We start from the raw sequence: 16,838 nt of genomic DNA on the forward strand, positions 1-16,838 counted from the left end.
ATCAAGAAACAAGCTTATTTATAAAACAAAAACAAGCTCACAGAGCTCCAAGCCAATCTTGTGGTTCTCATAGGTGAAAATGTTGGGGGAAAGTCGGGATTGGGAGGGTGGGGATAAAATATACACACTATTATATAAAATAGATGACTAATGAGAACCTATTGTAGCACACAGGGACATTTACTCAATAGCTGTAATAACCTGCATGGGAAAAATGAACGGATATATTTATATGTATGACTGATGCACTTTGCTGTACACCTGAAACAAATACAACATTGTAAGTCAACCATGCGCCAATCAGATTAAATTTAATAAAAGAAAGTATGGTGGTTGGAATGTCAATTACATGCTGTGACAGATATTATTTATCTATACGTGTGGCTCAAAACGTTTACCAATTTGATTAAATTTCATAGAACTTGCAAGAGATAGAAACTGGACTTAAAACCAGCTTTCGACTTCAAGTCCAGGTTGTTCCCTCCCAGCCCTGAAAGCCTAGATCAGAAGCAATAGTTTTCATAATTGTCATAAAGCCACAAACACAAACACGAGAGAATGGTGCCTTCTTATTGGCATCAAGAAATGTGTGCCATGTTTAGCCCAGAAAAGTGAGAGCAATCCACTAATTTTTGAGAGTGATCCATTAATGATTACTTAATATGAATACATATGCATTTTTATCATACTTTAAAAAGGTTTCTTGATAGCAGTTTACTGACTATTCTATCTCCTTTTTTTTTTTCCTTTTTATGGCCACCCCTGGGGCATATGGAAGTTCCTGGGCTAGGGGTTGAATCAGAGCTGCAGCTCCTGGTCTATGCCACAGTCATGGCAACACCAGATCCAAGCCGCATCTGCAACCAATGCTGCATCTTGTGGCAACGCCAGATCCTTAACCCACTGAGTGGAGCCTGGTATCAAACCTGCATCTTCACAGATACAACATCAGGTCCTTAACCCACTGAGCCACAATGGGAACTCCTATCTCCATTCAATCAAGACATTTTTAAGAATATATCTTAAGGAGCCTGAAAGCAAAGTTGGAGTTCTCACTACGGCACAGTGGGTTAGGAATCTGACTGCAGTGGCTCGGGTCATTGTGGAGGGGCAGGTTCGATCCCTAGCTGGAGGCAGTGGGTTAAAGGTTCACGTGTTGCCGCAGCTGTAGCTTGGATTCAATACCTGGCCTGGGAACTTCCATATGCTGCAGGTATGGCCATAAAAAAGAAAAGAAAAAAAAAAAAAGAGACAGCAAAGTATACAAAAGAGAACAGAGGAGGCAAAAAGATGTAGTAAACAATTTCTGTGGTACACTGATGGAGCTCAGCTTCGGTGAAGTAGGTCCTCTAGCTGAAATACTTGTCTAAAAACAGAAAAGACCTGGGGAACGCTTTTGTCCAGAGGTTATGTAACTGCTCCAGGGACCCACTCAGCAACCAGGAGGAGGAGATCTGAATTTTCAGCATTCCACCGTCTCTTCTCCATTTTAATCAAAGTAGCATCCCTCATGCCTTACGAGGCTTCCTGGTAAGATTTGCTTTAACTGAATGGTCTTACAAACAATTGATGCTAATCCAATTTTTATGTTGCCCCTAAGAAAAACTAAGAATTGGAAAAGTATGTGACTGGTGCATCATTACAGCTACTAAGGCTTTAGCTCAACTTAAATCTTATTCCTGCAGCCCCCAAGCTAATGTGTGTGTGTGTGTGTGTGTGTGTGTGTGTGTGTGTGTGTGTGTGTGTGTTTACACTGTATCCCCATCCTATAATGGAGGAACTACTGTATCATTTATTTTCTTTTACGTGATGCATACAAAATTCCCATGGATTGGCTAAGTAACTGCCATTTTAGATTTTAGGTCAAAGGAGTTCTTGAGTAAACACAGAGGGGAAAGTGCCCAAATTATAAACACTGACTTCTGCACTGCACTGACTAATAAGGCTTTGCTCCCACCGCCGGACAGCATCCTCAAAATTCCACCTCAAAATCGACCTGTGAGGCTCTGGGCATCCTAGCACCTGGACCAATTTTGCAGTTGAGAGGGTCCGACACAGAAATGGAAAACTGTATGTGAATATCACCACTGGTCCCTCGCAGATGCTTGAAATCTCGCGTTCCTTTTAGTGTCTCCATTGCTTCTGGAAACTGGCTGCTTTTGCGTGCCTACGATGACGGCGAGTAGCAATGGCTAGTACTTTTCAAGTCTCATTATATGCTAGGCACTGCTCTGTATTTTGCATGTATTCTTTATTTAAATTCACAATTCCATGCGGTTTTTAAAACCCCATGTAACGGAGTTCCCGTCGTGGCGCAGTGGTTAACGAATCCGACTAGGAACCATGAGGTTGCGGGTTCGGTCCCTGCCCTTGATCAGTGGGTTAACGATCCCGCGTTGCCGTGAGCTGTGGTGTAGGTTGCAGACGCGGCTCGGATCCCGCGTTGCTGTGGCTTTGGCGTAGGCCGGTGGCTACAGCTCCAATTAGACCCCTAGCCTGGGAACCTCCATATGCCGTGGGAGCGGCCCAAGAAATAGCAACAACAACAACAACAACAACAAAAGACAAAAAGACAAAAAAAAAAAAAACAAAAACAAAACAAAAAAAAAAAAACCCATGTAGCTTAATAGGCGAGTTCACTGAAGCCAAGTGTGGAGTAACTTGCCCAAACTCTTATCACTGGATCCAAACCTGATACTCTCAACTCAGGACACCTGACATTTAACCACTACATGCATGTGGGAAGGTAACCAGGTCTGTTCCTCCTTACCAGGTGGCCCGTGTTTTCTGAGTTATTCTTTCTAGGGATGATGATGTTTTTTTTTTTTTTTTTTTCCATTGGACTGTAAACTTTATTTCCTATTTTCCCTAGGCACTGCATCAGGAAAATAGGTACCCAAATTCTTGCTGTATAAATTCATTCCGTACAAGTTTTTCCTTGACAGTTCAGCTAATCTAAGATACTAATGTGAGGGAAGTTATTAATAATGCATAATGGCATGACTTAGAATTCCCCAGCTTTGCACTTATCTTTATGAACTTTGAAAAGAGAAAATTTACCTGAACCAAATTCTCAATAGCTGTGGAAAATTTAGGCTTTCTAGGAAGATGGAGAACGAATGTATTCTGACTTTGTTAATCTGGAATTAGACCATCTGAACAAAAGTCACTGCTGTCTATGAAGATGGGCCTGTCTTCAAAGCATTCAGTTTGTAAACCACTCAACTTATTTTCTCAAAGAGCCTATTCCATGACTTTGCCACTGGGGTGTTTCCTCTACCTAGATGCTCTTCCGTATGGATATCCTGCCCTCTTCATCCTTCTTCTGGATAGTGGTCCTTCTCACAGTCTTACTTATGGGATTTCTGTTGGATTAGTCATGGGTTTATAGGATTCTGCCTCATTAGCCAATCAGATTGTGACTGTTGATTGGTTCATGTTGCCTAAATCAACCAGAAGTGTGCCCTAAGATTTTGGAATTTGAAGATATTAGGGGTTACTCTGGGCCCCCTTCTGTTTGCCAAGCTGGGTTGGGCGGGAGGGTATGTTTTGGTAGCTATGACATCATAACACCTACTGCATCAGAACTCCGTCTCAAAGCATACAGCAGATCTGGAAAGAGAACCCTCAGCAGTAAGAGGAGTTAGAGTCTGTATTCCATCTAGGACCTTAAAATCTTACCCTCATTAAATATCAAGTGCTTTAAGATATTCAAAAACAATCACCGAGTAAGACTGGTCCTTCAAGGCTTTGCTGTGATCCATTTTTATATTGGAAATTGTGAAATTTAAAAATACAATGTGTGTGGAGGTGTCAGGCTGGGGTCTGGTGGGATGCAGAGTCCACCTGAGAAAAAAGACAGTGCCGTAGAGGGAAACTTCCTAAACTTGGCCCACCAAATGTGTGTCCTAGGATTTTAATGTGTTGTGTGCAAATATATGACAGGTGATTTAAAAGATAAATTAGATGTGTTTAGTATGCAGTTAAAATGTATTCATTTCTTGAAAGTTTATATGTTAAAATTGGTTCAAACGCATTTTGATAGAGTTCCCTGGTGGTGCAGTGGGTTAAGGATCCTGCATCGTCACTGCTGTGGCTCAGGTCACTGCTGGGTCATGGCTTCAGTCTCTGGCCCAAGGAGTGAGGCCAACACACAAACAACAACAATAAAAAACACATTTTGAGCCATGTTCTATTGACAAAAACGGGCTCAGGGTTCACTTATTTCGGGGATTTATTTCTTTAGGAACATAACTAAACCTCTGATTAAATTTATGTGTTTTTTGCTAGCCAAGAAGTGAAAGTACAGTATGTGCAAGATCATCTTCCCTGATTTATTTGTTCTTTTTCTCCTCCCTGCTCATCAAAGGGCTCTCATGCCAAGTGCCTAAGTGAATTTTAGTTTCTTCTTCACCATATGCATCCCCAGTTGCCTTCCACCAGGATGGAGGCTGTTCCTTCAGTACCTTCATGACGGTCAGGAATCCCTCGTGCTCCAGAGCCCCAGCAGAGCACGTGGAACCCAGGCCACCTGCCCAACGACTGGAAAGCCCAGTCCATTCCATGGAACAAAGAGGCCATGGCAGCAATTTAAAATTTAACTCCCGATTCACTCAGTTGTCTTTGATCCATCAAATATGATATTCCTAGAGCCCAGCGCATAATACCTAGTACATAATTTAGAACAACCTAAATTTACCCATGGTCTTAGCAGAGAATTAGCCCTGTGAGTAAAGAAATGGGAGAGAAGAAGAATTCAGAAGAGAGACAGCATTTTTGATGAGAGCTTGGCAACTGTGACCATTAAAGCTCCACTAGGAGACCCCTCATCAAGGGTTAATGATGGCGCCTTCATCCCCACACCCTGGGAATAAACCCACCCTTGTGACCTACTCCCTCCTCGGATGATAATTGGAAAAAAAATCATGTTTTCCCCCTGGCAACATTGAAAACTGTCTTTTGGAGTTCCTGTCGTGGCTCAGTGGTTAATGAATCCGATTAGGAACCATGTGGTTGTGGGTTCGATTCCTGGCCTTGCTCAGTGGGTTAAGGATCTGGCGTTGCTGTGAGCTGTGGGGTAGGTTGCAGATGTGGCTCAGATCCTGCATAGCTGTGGCTGTGGTGTAGGCCAGTGGCTACAGCTCTGATTCGACCTCTAGCCTGGGAACCTCCATATGCCATGGGAGCGGCCCTAGAAAAGGCAAAAAAGAAAAAGAAAAAACTGTCTTTCCTGGTTCTGCTTCCCTACCTCAAAGTATGTGAACCTCAAACTACCCCTCCCCATTTAAATTAGGCCCCTGAACTGTTGGGCCTTCTACTGACTCGGCCTCCTCCCTTTGAGCTGAATACCTTGCACCTCACAGGGCCATTTCTCCAAGCTGTGAATCTTCTCACCCTGGAAAGCTTACTCCCCCCATATGGGAAGGGGCAGCTGAAAGGCCAGTGCATCCAGGAGAAGGACAGAGAATGGCTGGAACAAACAATGCAATTTACCATGACGGTCACTGCTTCCAGGTTTTTGCCGTGGACTAAACTGTGACATACATACATGATGGTAAAGACATGTATGTACACTATTTGCAGTTCAGATATAGCATCACATGATTTTTGACTAAATTATTTATTTTATATCTGTTTCTCTTCACTGACACTGAAAATCTTGGTTCTAATAACGTTAACAGTATTCTGTACTGTTATACCTGATATTATTCTAGAATTATATAAAATAGTTCCCTAATGCCAGTGTTTTTGAGGAATTAAACCATGGAATGAAATTGAACACTTGTTTATAGTTTTATGTGTCCCTAATATACATTCTGCAAAGGCAGTTCTATTATAATAACATTATATATTTTATAAACTCACACCCCCAAATTATTTTTTCTACCAATAGATGGGCACCTAGCTTCGTTCATTTCAGTTCATTTTTTAACTGTATAAATTGCTGTTTCATATTTTTAAGTTAATTTTTTGAATATGTAAAACATATGTAACACTATGTGTTTACAAGGTTGTAAATACATACAAAAGACCTATTTCAAGAAGTCTACCTTCCACACGTACTGCCTTTCACTTATAGGCCACCATTCTTGCTTTTGGTTTATCTTTCTAGTGTTTTTTTTTGCAAAGATGTTCCAGTTCATAACATGCCTAACGTGTTCTAACGCCACGTGTAGCATAAAATAGAACACAGTCTCCACTAAACTTTTTTCACGGTACAAAACATCCAGGAGCTTTCACCTTTGCAGTGGTTGATAATTTTCCTCTCTTCTTTTTACACATCCTGTTATTTCGTTACGAGGCACAGGCGCCATGTATTCATTGTGTTACCCCCTCTTCCCCCATGGAAGACCATTTTGTAATGCCTAAATATGTTGGCATTCAATGATCTTATAATAAATAACGGCACATTAAGTCATTGCATGCTGTTTTCAATAGATCTTTGGAATAGAGTCCTCGAAGTGAGCTTGCTGAATCAGAGAACTAATAGATATATCACTCTATTAGATGTTGCCAAAGTCCCTTTCACTGGGGTTGGAGGCTCTGCATTCCCCATCTGTCCTGTCTGAGGGTACCGGCCCTTCCTTCAAGCCAGGCTCACCCGCCTATATTTAGCAAAGGAATTCTGCAAAGATTTTGAAATGTGAGTGACAGTTCTCTATTTGATCAGTTTTGCTCTGCTACTGGATGTGTGTGTTGTTTTGTGGTCTTGTTTTTGCAATTGCAGTGATGAGTTGCAAGGAGAAGCAAGTTCGTGTGGAATCAGATCGCCACTTGGCTCTTCATGGCTGGTGTTCCCTTCTGACAGCATTGAGTCAAATAAAATAGAAGACGTAACGTTGCTGTTCCCCAAGGACACTGTGCCCCTGGGTGAATGCTGTACAAGGTCACATAAATACCAAGCAATGACATTGTGCTTCTTGATGGTTTACATACATACGTATCGGTGTGTTTTATTTGTGTTGTGGGCACTCGTAGTATAAGGCAAGTTAACAACACAAGTGTCAAATCCAGCGTCACGCCAGTGTTTAAATCAGGAGCCTGAGTCTGTGTCCCCCACGCCTTTTTTTCCTAACTGGCTAGTAATGAGATTTCCACCTCATTGAGAATTACCAGCGTGAAGAAAAACAGCAAAAACAATAACCAGCCACTGACTTCCTCCAAGACTGAAAATGAGATGAAACCATCAGGGTGACCCTAATTCTTGTTGCTTTTATTATCATTTCGTTCCCGCCTGTTTGTACTTGTGCTGCCTTAATGTGCATTTTAGTTTTCTTTGAAGTTTCCTTTTCTCATCTACATATTTTTACCTCTTTTTTTTTCTTTTTCTTCTGCTAAGGCTGCACCTGGGGCTTATGGAAGTTCGGGGGTTAGGTACTGAATCAAAGCAGCAGCCACTGGCCTATGCCACAGCCACAGCCACACTGGATCTAAGCCACACCTGCAGTGTATGCTGTAGCTTGCAACAATGTCAGATCCTTAACCCACTGAGCAAGGCTGGGGATCAAACCCAAATGGATACTATGTCAGGTTCTTAACCTGCTGAGCTGCAATGGGAATGCCTACATATTTTAAATGAATCAACTGATTATTAATATAAACAAACAAATGCTTTCCCCTCTACTTGTATTTCAGTTGAATATTTGGAAAAAGTAAAAAAATTGATGAGCATTAAAAAAAAATCCCAACATCAATAAACACATATGTAACACGAAGTTTCTAAGAGAAATCATATTTTTGCTAAATAATTTTGCCAGATTGTCTTTTTTTTCCCTCAATTCAGCTGTCGATTAGAGTTACAAAGGACCTTAGAGACCGGATCTTTCAGCAATTTTATTTAGAGATGAGGCAATCATTTGGCCTGGAAGATTCAGGAAGAGTATTCAGTCTGACTTGTACTAAAGAAGCAGTTTGTGGTAGAATTGGGCTGAAACATAGACCTACCCGTTTTTAAATTCAGAGCCTTTACCATGAAATCTTGAGCCATTTATTAATTTGTGTGTGTGTCTGCCATTGTTGTTGTTGTTAACAGAAGGACATGAATGAGTAGAGGATGACTTTCCTTTGATGCTGGGCGAGCCTAGTTTGATATTGTGTAGTTCCCTTGGCTATGCTTTAGTTGATTCTGGTCATGCCTTCCTAGGAATCTATTGTATGAGAAACCGAGACGCTTTCTTACAGGCAGCTTCATTCTAAGAAGAAGGAGGGGGGAAAAGTATTTTTAGTTAGAGCCCAATCATAACATCTTAGCCTTCACATGAGGGGCAGTTCTGAATTTAGCAAGATGCTTGACGTGTAGATGAGTCTGTGGGTTCCCCTTGTGGATGGAGGCTTGATCCTCTGAATAAACAGAAGGGACTGTTCCATGAAGGCTTTAGATGATATTAGAAAGAAGGCAGTTCCCTGGTACCACGTCACCAGAACCTTACACTGATAGATGACCGTCTCTCCAAGTCCTCCACATTGGCAGCTCTGGCAGCTTGCATCAGCGCTCCGGGGAATCCTGGTACCCAGAGGCAGTAGAACTTGGCAGCCAGATGGCTGTTGCCCAAAGAGATTGCTCTGTCAGCAGGAGGAAGCAGTCCCTGCTGAGGGCAACTGCATGCAGCCAAAAGAACAGTGATGCTAAATGGGAGTGTTTATAATTCAGTAGAAAGAAAAAGTAGGAAAAGGCGGCTGGCATAGTGTCAGGTTTGATGGCATCTGTGAGATCTCCTGGAACCTCTCAGAAATACTGTGGATAGGAGTAGGAATAGAAGGAAATTACTGAAGACTAAAGCCCTCTAGTATCCAGTGGGCAAGATTTTCATGGGAATAAGTTAAGTTCATATTCTATACATGGCCAACGTTCATTCTTTTTTGTAGTACCCAAATGAGACACCAAAAGGTCTTTCTTTTATTATTATATACTTTCATCAAAACTCTGAGGATGGTTATTTTTACTTAAAATGTACAAGTAGGAGTTCCCATTGTGGCTCAGTAGAAACAAATCTGACTAGCATCCATGAGGACGCAGCTTCAATCCCTGGCCTCGATCAGTGGGTTAAGGACCTGGCATTGCTGTGAGTTGTGGTGTAGGTCACAGATGCAGCTTGGATCCTGCATTGCTGTGGCTGTGGCGTAGTCGGCAGCTACAACTCCGATTCAACCCCTAGCCTGGGAACTTCCATATGCTGCAAGTGTGGCCCTAAAAAGACAAAAAAAAAAAAAGTACAAGCATAATTTTTACCAAAAATCACTACAAATGAACAAAGCAGAGAAGATAAATATACTTTACACATTAAGCCTATCTATTCTTTAAAAGTGCAGAATTTACCAAAGCAAAATATCTCCTAGATTATAGCAGAGGTGAATTTATAAAAACTCACATCTCAATTTTTTTTTTCTTGTATCAGCCTCTGAACCATTAAAACTTTTGGCTTAAACTTTGTTATGTCTATCTGTACACTGACTGCTATAAAAATAACATTGTAAGAAAAAAGTTAGTAAGAAAAACGAAAAGGTATAAAATAGAGAAGTGTAAGGAAGTGGGTCAGGAGATTTAAAAAATGATGAAAGTGACATAAGAAGGGCGAGTGGCTTGTTTCACCAAAAAGCTTTCCACATTAATCATCTATTGCTGTGTAGCAAGTCACCCCAGGCCTTAGAAGCTTAAAAGAATGAAGATTGGAGTTCCCATCATGGCTCAGCAGTTAGTGAACCTTACTGGCACCTATGAGGATGCAGGTTCGATCCCTGGCCTTGCTCAGTGGGTTAAGGATCTGGTATTGTCCTGAGCTGTGGTGTGGATCACAGATGTGGCTCAGATCTGGTGTTGCTGTGGCTGTGGCTGTGGCTGTGGCATAGGCTGGAGGCCACAGGTCCCATTAGACCCCTAGCCTGTGAACCTCTATATGCCACAGGCGTGGCCCTAAAAAAACAAAAAGACCAAAAAAAAAAATGAAGACTTATGATCTCACAGTTTGCAGGGTCAGGCATCTCATGAGGTTCGGAAGGGCTCTTCTGGCTCAGCATCTCCTGTGAAGCTGCAATCAAGGTGTTGGTCCATCCTCAGTTATTTCCAGACCCAACTATGGTGGGATCCACCTGCAAGCTTTCTTCAGTAGCTGTGGCCTCAGTCCCTCACCACAGGCGACTTTTCACACAAATGTCTCATGATGCAGCAGGTGTTTCTCCTTAGAGACCATGATCCAGGAGAAAGCAAGAGAGAACTGCCATAGGAGAAAATACAATTATTTTTGGTAACCTAAGAGATGGGAACTACACAGAGTACAAATATCTGTCAGGGAGGGTCTCTGGGGCCCATTTTAGAGGTTGCCAATGTAGGTTTCTAAGATGGAAAACTTTGGATCATGGGTTAAGTGTTGTATCCATGAATTATTTCCCCTCACACTAGCACGCTCGTTGTGAAAATCACTCAGCTTTATTGGGAATGTCTCTGTTTATAATTCCTTCATCTCCTGAACGATCATTGCCTCCTATGTGGTGTATCAGCTGCTCAGCTAGCAAACCCATCAGGTCATCTTCCAAGGATAACCAGAGTGATGTTTTTTGAAATCCCACCAGATCATCCACTACCTGCAACGGCCACTCCTACTCTTGGTTTTAAAATCCTTCGGTGGATTCCTATTGCTCTTAGGACAGTAGACCATACACGGCTTATATATTCTTAGATGCGCTGACCATGGGCCACTGTCTCCATCTCAAGGGACAGGAGCTCCCTGCAGGCTTGGTTTCATCCATACCATGCTAGCCTCTAGGCTTTCCTTGGCCTGCCTTTCTGAGTCCACTATCGGCGTCCACACGTAGTATTCTCTCTGCCTAGGGTGCTCTGTCTCCTTTCTCTGATGGCATATCCTCAACTCCTTTACTAGTGATCTTTTACATCTGCAAAGGGAAATTTTTCCAGCAGAGCAGCACTTGTCTGGAAGATACCAAAACAAAATGCTTCCACAATAGGTGTAAGCAGCTGAAACTTGTAGAAGACAATGCAGTTTGAATGACCTTCATATACCAAACCCCTACAGGACCCGAGGACCCTTTACTGGTCAATAAACAATGAGGTGTGTCATGCCCAAGCATGGATAGATCTTGAGTTCATTCATCCTCTTATCCAGAGAGAGAGTTTTCAGTCCTGACTTAGCACATGACCAAGAATAGCCCTCCCTAGCTCTCAAAAAACCCATATTTTTCCTTGTTCGTGAATGACCTAGTGAATTTCTTCACTGCTTTGCATTCCCTTGCTTTGCAAGTTAGGAAGACTCAGCCTTGATCTTCTTTCTCTCTTTTTAAAACAAATTTTTTTTGGAGTAGAATTGACTGACCATGTTGTGTTAGTTTCAGGTGTAGAGCAAAATGAATCAGTTATGCATATATCCATTCCTTTTCAGATTCTCTTCCCACATAGGTCCCTGCAGGGTATTGAGGAGATTTCCCTGTGCTATGTAGTAGTTCCCGTTACTCATCCGTTCCTTATACAGTCGTGTGTATATGTCAATCCCAACCTCCCATTTTGTACCTCTCCCCACCATTTCCCCTTTGGAAACCATAACTTTGGTTTTGAAAACTTTGAGTCTGTGTCTGTTTTGTGAATAAGTTCTTTTGTATCATTTCTTATTAGATTCCACATGTTAGGGATCTCATACAACATTTGTCTTTCTCTGACTTCTCTTAGTATAATAATCTCTAGGGCAATCCATGTTGCTGTAAATGGCATTATCTCATTCTTTTTTATGGCTGCGTAATATTCCCATACATATGAGCGTGTGTGTTTTCCTCTCTCTTTTTTTAAGTTCCAGTGGTCTACCTTATATTCTCTAGCCCTTTACTTTAGAGCCCTCTCATTAGCAAACTATATGATGAGTATTTCTCTGCCTACTTGACCTCAAGTACCCAGGAGGTGGTGACCGTGGTTTCCATGATGCTGCCCAGCACTCAGCGAAATGCCAGGACATAAATAGGCTTGCCACACACACCTGTTGAATGGAAGAGTACACAACTTTGAATGTTGTGACGTTGTCTTCTAACCCAGGAACTACATATTATACATTTATTCATTTCCATTTCCCCTGGTTTAGGTCTTAATTTTCAGGCAGCAGCTGCCATTTTTTATTTAATTAAGCTCCATCTATCTTCACTGCTGTGCTTACCCGTTGCAAAAGGCACTTAATGATTTGGAGGTGATCGCTCCTCCTCTTCCCTCTGACGTGACCAGTAATGTGCTTGGCCCTCTGTGCAGGCAGTGCTGTCCCTGTATGCAGAAATTCTTTTCTGAAAAGCACAGGTGATCAGGTTACACCCTGCAGCCCAAGATCTGATTACTCTTATTAGAGTAGCCTGAAAAGTTACACATGTCATTAGAAGTCATTAAATTACTCCACTTGGCTCTCTGAAAGGGGGCTCTGGTATTTGACTCAGCGATCTTGCATGGCTGTAAAATCCAAGTTTGGAACGTGCATTTTCATGGGGCTGCATGTTCCTTGACAGGGTCTCTGTGTTTGTGCTCTGAAAGGGACTCTCGGTGATGAAAGTGGAACCCGAATCCGTGGATTCCAGTGGGAATTTATGGAAATCCAGGTCTTGGAATTAAGTGTGTGTGAGCATTGGCACAACCCAATTGTCTTCTCCACCCTTTCACTGCCCTCTCCTTTTTTGCTGTGTTCGAGCAATTTAATTCTGCCTCTAATTTTAATCTGTAAACCATATCCCCCCCTCCTGCAGTTGTAAAGCATGTGTTAGCACTTAACCAGCAGGAGGGGGTTGCCTAAGGTAAGAGGATTGATAGCATGGAACAGGCATCTTAAAAATGGCTTTGTGTGCCTTGGCGCCACTAGCTAAGGCTTCATGTGCCTGGGTCCAAGCTGTCTGTCCTGGGCTTAGAGACAGTCAGGCAGGGACTATAGTGGAATCTTTTATTCTTATGACTTTGGTGTTGATTTTCCAGAAAAATTTGCATGAGGAGGGGCGGCTTAAAGGACTCTGAAAGTATTCCCAGAAGGAGCTGGAAGAATGAGAGAATTTATCTGTAGAGGATGGGGGAGCGACTTGGAAAATGTGATGAAGACTGGTTAAAATTATATTGACTTGTGCTGCCATCATGGTCAGTAAAGGAAAGGGTGTGGAAAAACACACCTTTGGCTGCTGGATGAGGGCTAGCTCTTCGTATCAGCTAGATCTGATAGCCTTAGAAATTAGGACAAATCTTTTTTATACCCAGGGTTATTCATGCCTTAAAGTCAAGGGAAAAGTTAGGTTTTAAAGTCAGCATACGGGATAAAAATTGTGTACAGCTACAACAACCCTTGAAACTCCTTAAAATGCTTGAAAATTTCAAATCATACATTTCATTTGTGGACAATGGTGGGTAAAAATTAAAACCATTCTCAAAATCTTTCCATCCTTTTTTTTCTTACTTGCATTATCTTTTCAAGTTAAATCGTGTTTATTGTTTACTAGAAGGAAGGCAAAGCCCCAATGGTGGATTTCTGGGAATAACTATTTCATTGACTCAAAGATACATCTGTTTTATACTTTAACATCTCTGAAACTGAGATGTGTCTTATAATTGATGGCATTTTAAAATCATAATGGTCAGAGTTCTTTCTTTCTTTTCCTCTCTCCCTTCCTTCCTTTCTTCCTTCTTTCCTTCCTTCCTTCTTTTCCTTCTTTCTTTTTTCTCTTATTCTTTTGTATAGTGATGGTTTGTCTGCCACTCCTGGTCTGCTTACTAGATGCGAAGAAATATTGTAGTTCAATTTATATATAGTAAATTTATAAGTGAATGTTAGGAATCCATTCTGGAAGCTAGAAATAAATGCCACCGTTGTATGTGTAGTTTTCTGGGGGAAACCACCACCACAACAACAGCAACTACCTTTTAGCCAAGATTCAACTTTGACCCACAGCATCTGCTGTAAAGCCTTGTATGGTATGAATTCATCATAGAAGGCATGGCTTGCCAAGTGGCTATGTTTCAGGCTCATTCATTCACCCAGTGTTTGTTGAGCTCTCGTCATGTCTTTAGCATTGCTCTTGGTGCCAGGTTGAAGCAGCAACAAAACCAAGTAATTTTCTCTAACGAACAAGAAAAGTCAAGTCTCAAATCACTTAAATTATAGTGTCATCCTTTCAAATATGGCATCTGGGAGGACACACCTTGTTATCAGACCGTATCTTTATATTTCACTTAAATCCCAGTGAAACATAATTTGGGCTGAACTATTGTTTTGAAAGGATGGTACTTCCTGACTGATTTAGTGGGCTTTTTGCTCAAGTTCCCAAGGAAAAAAATAGGAAAGTGTCTGCCAAGTTTATGAATTAGTTCCCCTTGGGACAGATGTGTGCCCCTGGTCTGCTCAGTCACTGGTAGGGTGGTCACATGTTCAAAACAGGCAGTATGATCAAGCATAGAATTGAGAATTAGCAAAAACCAAAGAGAATCACACATTGTGTAGTATGAAGACAGTCCTTTCAGCATTATGGCCTCTGTTCTTTCCTTTATCAGTTAGGATTACCAAAGATAAATTGCATCTCTGTGCTTTAAATTTGAATTTTTAGGAGTGAAGCAGGATTTTACATCATATGTAATTTACCTGTTTCAACTGCATTTTTTTGGTGACTTCTCTTTTCAGATCCATTGCTCGTTGACCTCTTGAGGTGCTTAATGTTTCCTTATTACTTTTTCTATATGAAAATATATTTGGAAAAATTTTATATTCTAAGCATATTAAGTATGTGCCTTATTTATTTCTCATATTCTTTTCCACTTGGCCAGTTACCTTTTTTTCTTCATGTTTTTAAAACAAAGTACAGTTAATTTACAATGTTGGAATTTACAACTAATTTACAAATGAGCTTAAAATGTATAGCAAAGTGATTCAGTTATACACACACACACACACACACACACAGACACACAGACACACACACACAAAGGCTTCTAATTTATCTTCCCCACTGCTTTTTCATTGTATATTTTTTGATATGCTACAGATTGAAGTTTAAGTAGTCAAATCTTTATTTTTTTTCTTTTCCTTTCTTCTTTGATTGCATTTAATACTTAAAATAGTGTTCAGCTATTCAAGATGAGTAAATCTTCAACTACATTTACTTTAGAAAAAAAATTGTAAAATGAAAATGAGCTCCTTAATGTACTTCAGTAAAATTTAAAAGTTGCTGTGAGGTTCCAGGTAAAATTTCATTTTTTTCCCACTTAGCTAATATCACATTTCCCACCAGAACAATCCATCTATTAAACATATTAGGACATTTTATTCAGAGTGCATTAAAGAGTTTTATAACGTGATTACGTTTTCCAGAATATTTTTTTGAAAACCTGTGGAGAAAATAAATTGAACAGATGGCTGATTGTAGACAGAATGTTAGTTAGGCGATTATTAGAATAGAAGTATGGGTTTCTGAACTACATAGGAGAAATATATAGAAAAACTGGAATCTTGGCAAGATAGGAAGAAATGGGCATCTTTAGGACTTTGTGATTATATCTGCAGGAAAGGAAAGACAGCAAGAGTCAGGAGCATGCAGCGACGTCAAGATTTCTGGCTTTGGCTGCCTAGGCGATGAGAGTTGTTACTCCTTCGGGGAAAGATGATGAGTTTGATGTGGCTGTGGATGGATGAGGACCTATAGGAAGCACAGATGACAGGTGTGCAGGTTTGGGATATCTTGACTGGGGATAAGGACTATCAGAAACATCACAGCAGATATAAACATCATACAGGTGCCTGAGATCAGGTCAGCGATGGCAGAGCATAAAAAGAACCCCTGAAAGCAATGTGTCTCTAAAACAAAACAAAACAAAACAAAAGCCAGTCATGCTAGGTTAGACAGATTAAGATGAGCATCTAACAGGACACTGCTCTTAGAAAGGTGGGAAGAAGTTCAAATGAGAATAGGTTCACAACGTCAAGGGAGATGAGAGTTTCAGAAAGGAAGGGATGTCAGCAGGGACGGACTCCAGGGACGCTCAAGCAGAATAATGGACAGAAAAGTGCGATCTGTTTTGGGCACCATGGAATTTGCTAGTGGTTTGCTCAAGAGCAGTTTCATTAGAACCAGGCTATGCATGAGAGAGAGCGAGGAATGTTAGAAGCCGCCAAATGACAGATAGTTGAGGTGACACGAGGAAGTCATCAAATACTGGAGGAAACAAAGGGGATGACTGTTTGAGGGCATTTTTAGTTCTTGAAAATACACCATTCTTCGACATGTCATTCTCTGGTTTACTTCAATCAACCTTAATTTTTTTTTGCTTTTTTTTTTTTTTTTTGCTTTTTAGGGCCGCACTCCTGACACATGGAGGTTCGCAGACTGGGGGTCCAATCGGAGCTGTAGTCACCAGCCTACACCACAGCTCACAGCAATGCCAGATCCCTAACCGACTGAGCAAGGCCAGGGATTGAACCCGCGTCCTCATGGATGCCAGTCAGGTTCCCCTCCACTGAGCCACAGGGGGAACTCCACTCAAACTTCTTGGCCTTAGGGAACCTCAGAGATTAAATTTTACCAAGTCTTGGCAGTGCAGTGGGTTAAACTGCTGGATTTTGCTGCCTTCCTTTCCCCTCTCTGAGTTCTGGAGGTCAGATGTGGTCTGAGGCCACACTTTAGGGAGGCTGTATTTTTCTTACTCTTCTTTTGTTTTCTCTTTGAAAAGAGAGAAAACTGAACTTGGCTACCCTTTAGGTGAAAAGAAGCAATCAAGTGAAACAGGAGAGGGGTATTCTGGAGGAAGACGTGTCCTGAGCAAGGAGGAGGCAGTAAAGGAACCACAGGATGGAAGAGCATCATGCGTAAACCTGGAATGAAGAAGCAGGGAGGAT

The 16,838-nt window shown here is 41.4% G+C and overlaps 1 protein-coding gene across 1 annotated transcript in view; it reads right to left on the reverse strand.

Moving 5' to 3' along the window:
• Positions 1–7,270: 7,270 nt before the first annotated feature.
• Positions 7,271–16,838, reverse strand: part of LOC110255652 (uncharacterized) — a 93,431-nt gene continuing 83,863 nt past the window's right edge. The window contains exons 6-8 of the transcript XR_014818251.1: positions 12,150–12,270; positions 9,960–10,211; positions 7,271–8,734 (exon numbers count right to left, since the gene is read on the reverse strand). The gene's annotated coding sequence lies outside the window, so the exon portion shown is untranslated. The remainder of the gene's footprint in view (positions 8,735–9,959; positions 10,212–12,149; positions 12,271–16,838) is intronic.

The sequence above is a fragment of the Sus scrofa genome, chromosome 10 (assembly GCF_054392235.1).
Source record: "Sus scrofa isolate SSC_HxYL_T2T_F1_AM1 chromosome 10, Sscrofa_HxYL_maternal_Yorkshire_Landrace_v2.0, whole genome shotgun sequence".
NCBI classification, from domain to species: Eukaryota; Metazoa; Chordata; class Mammalia; order Artiodactyla; family Suidae; genus Sus; species Sus scrofa.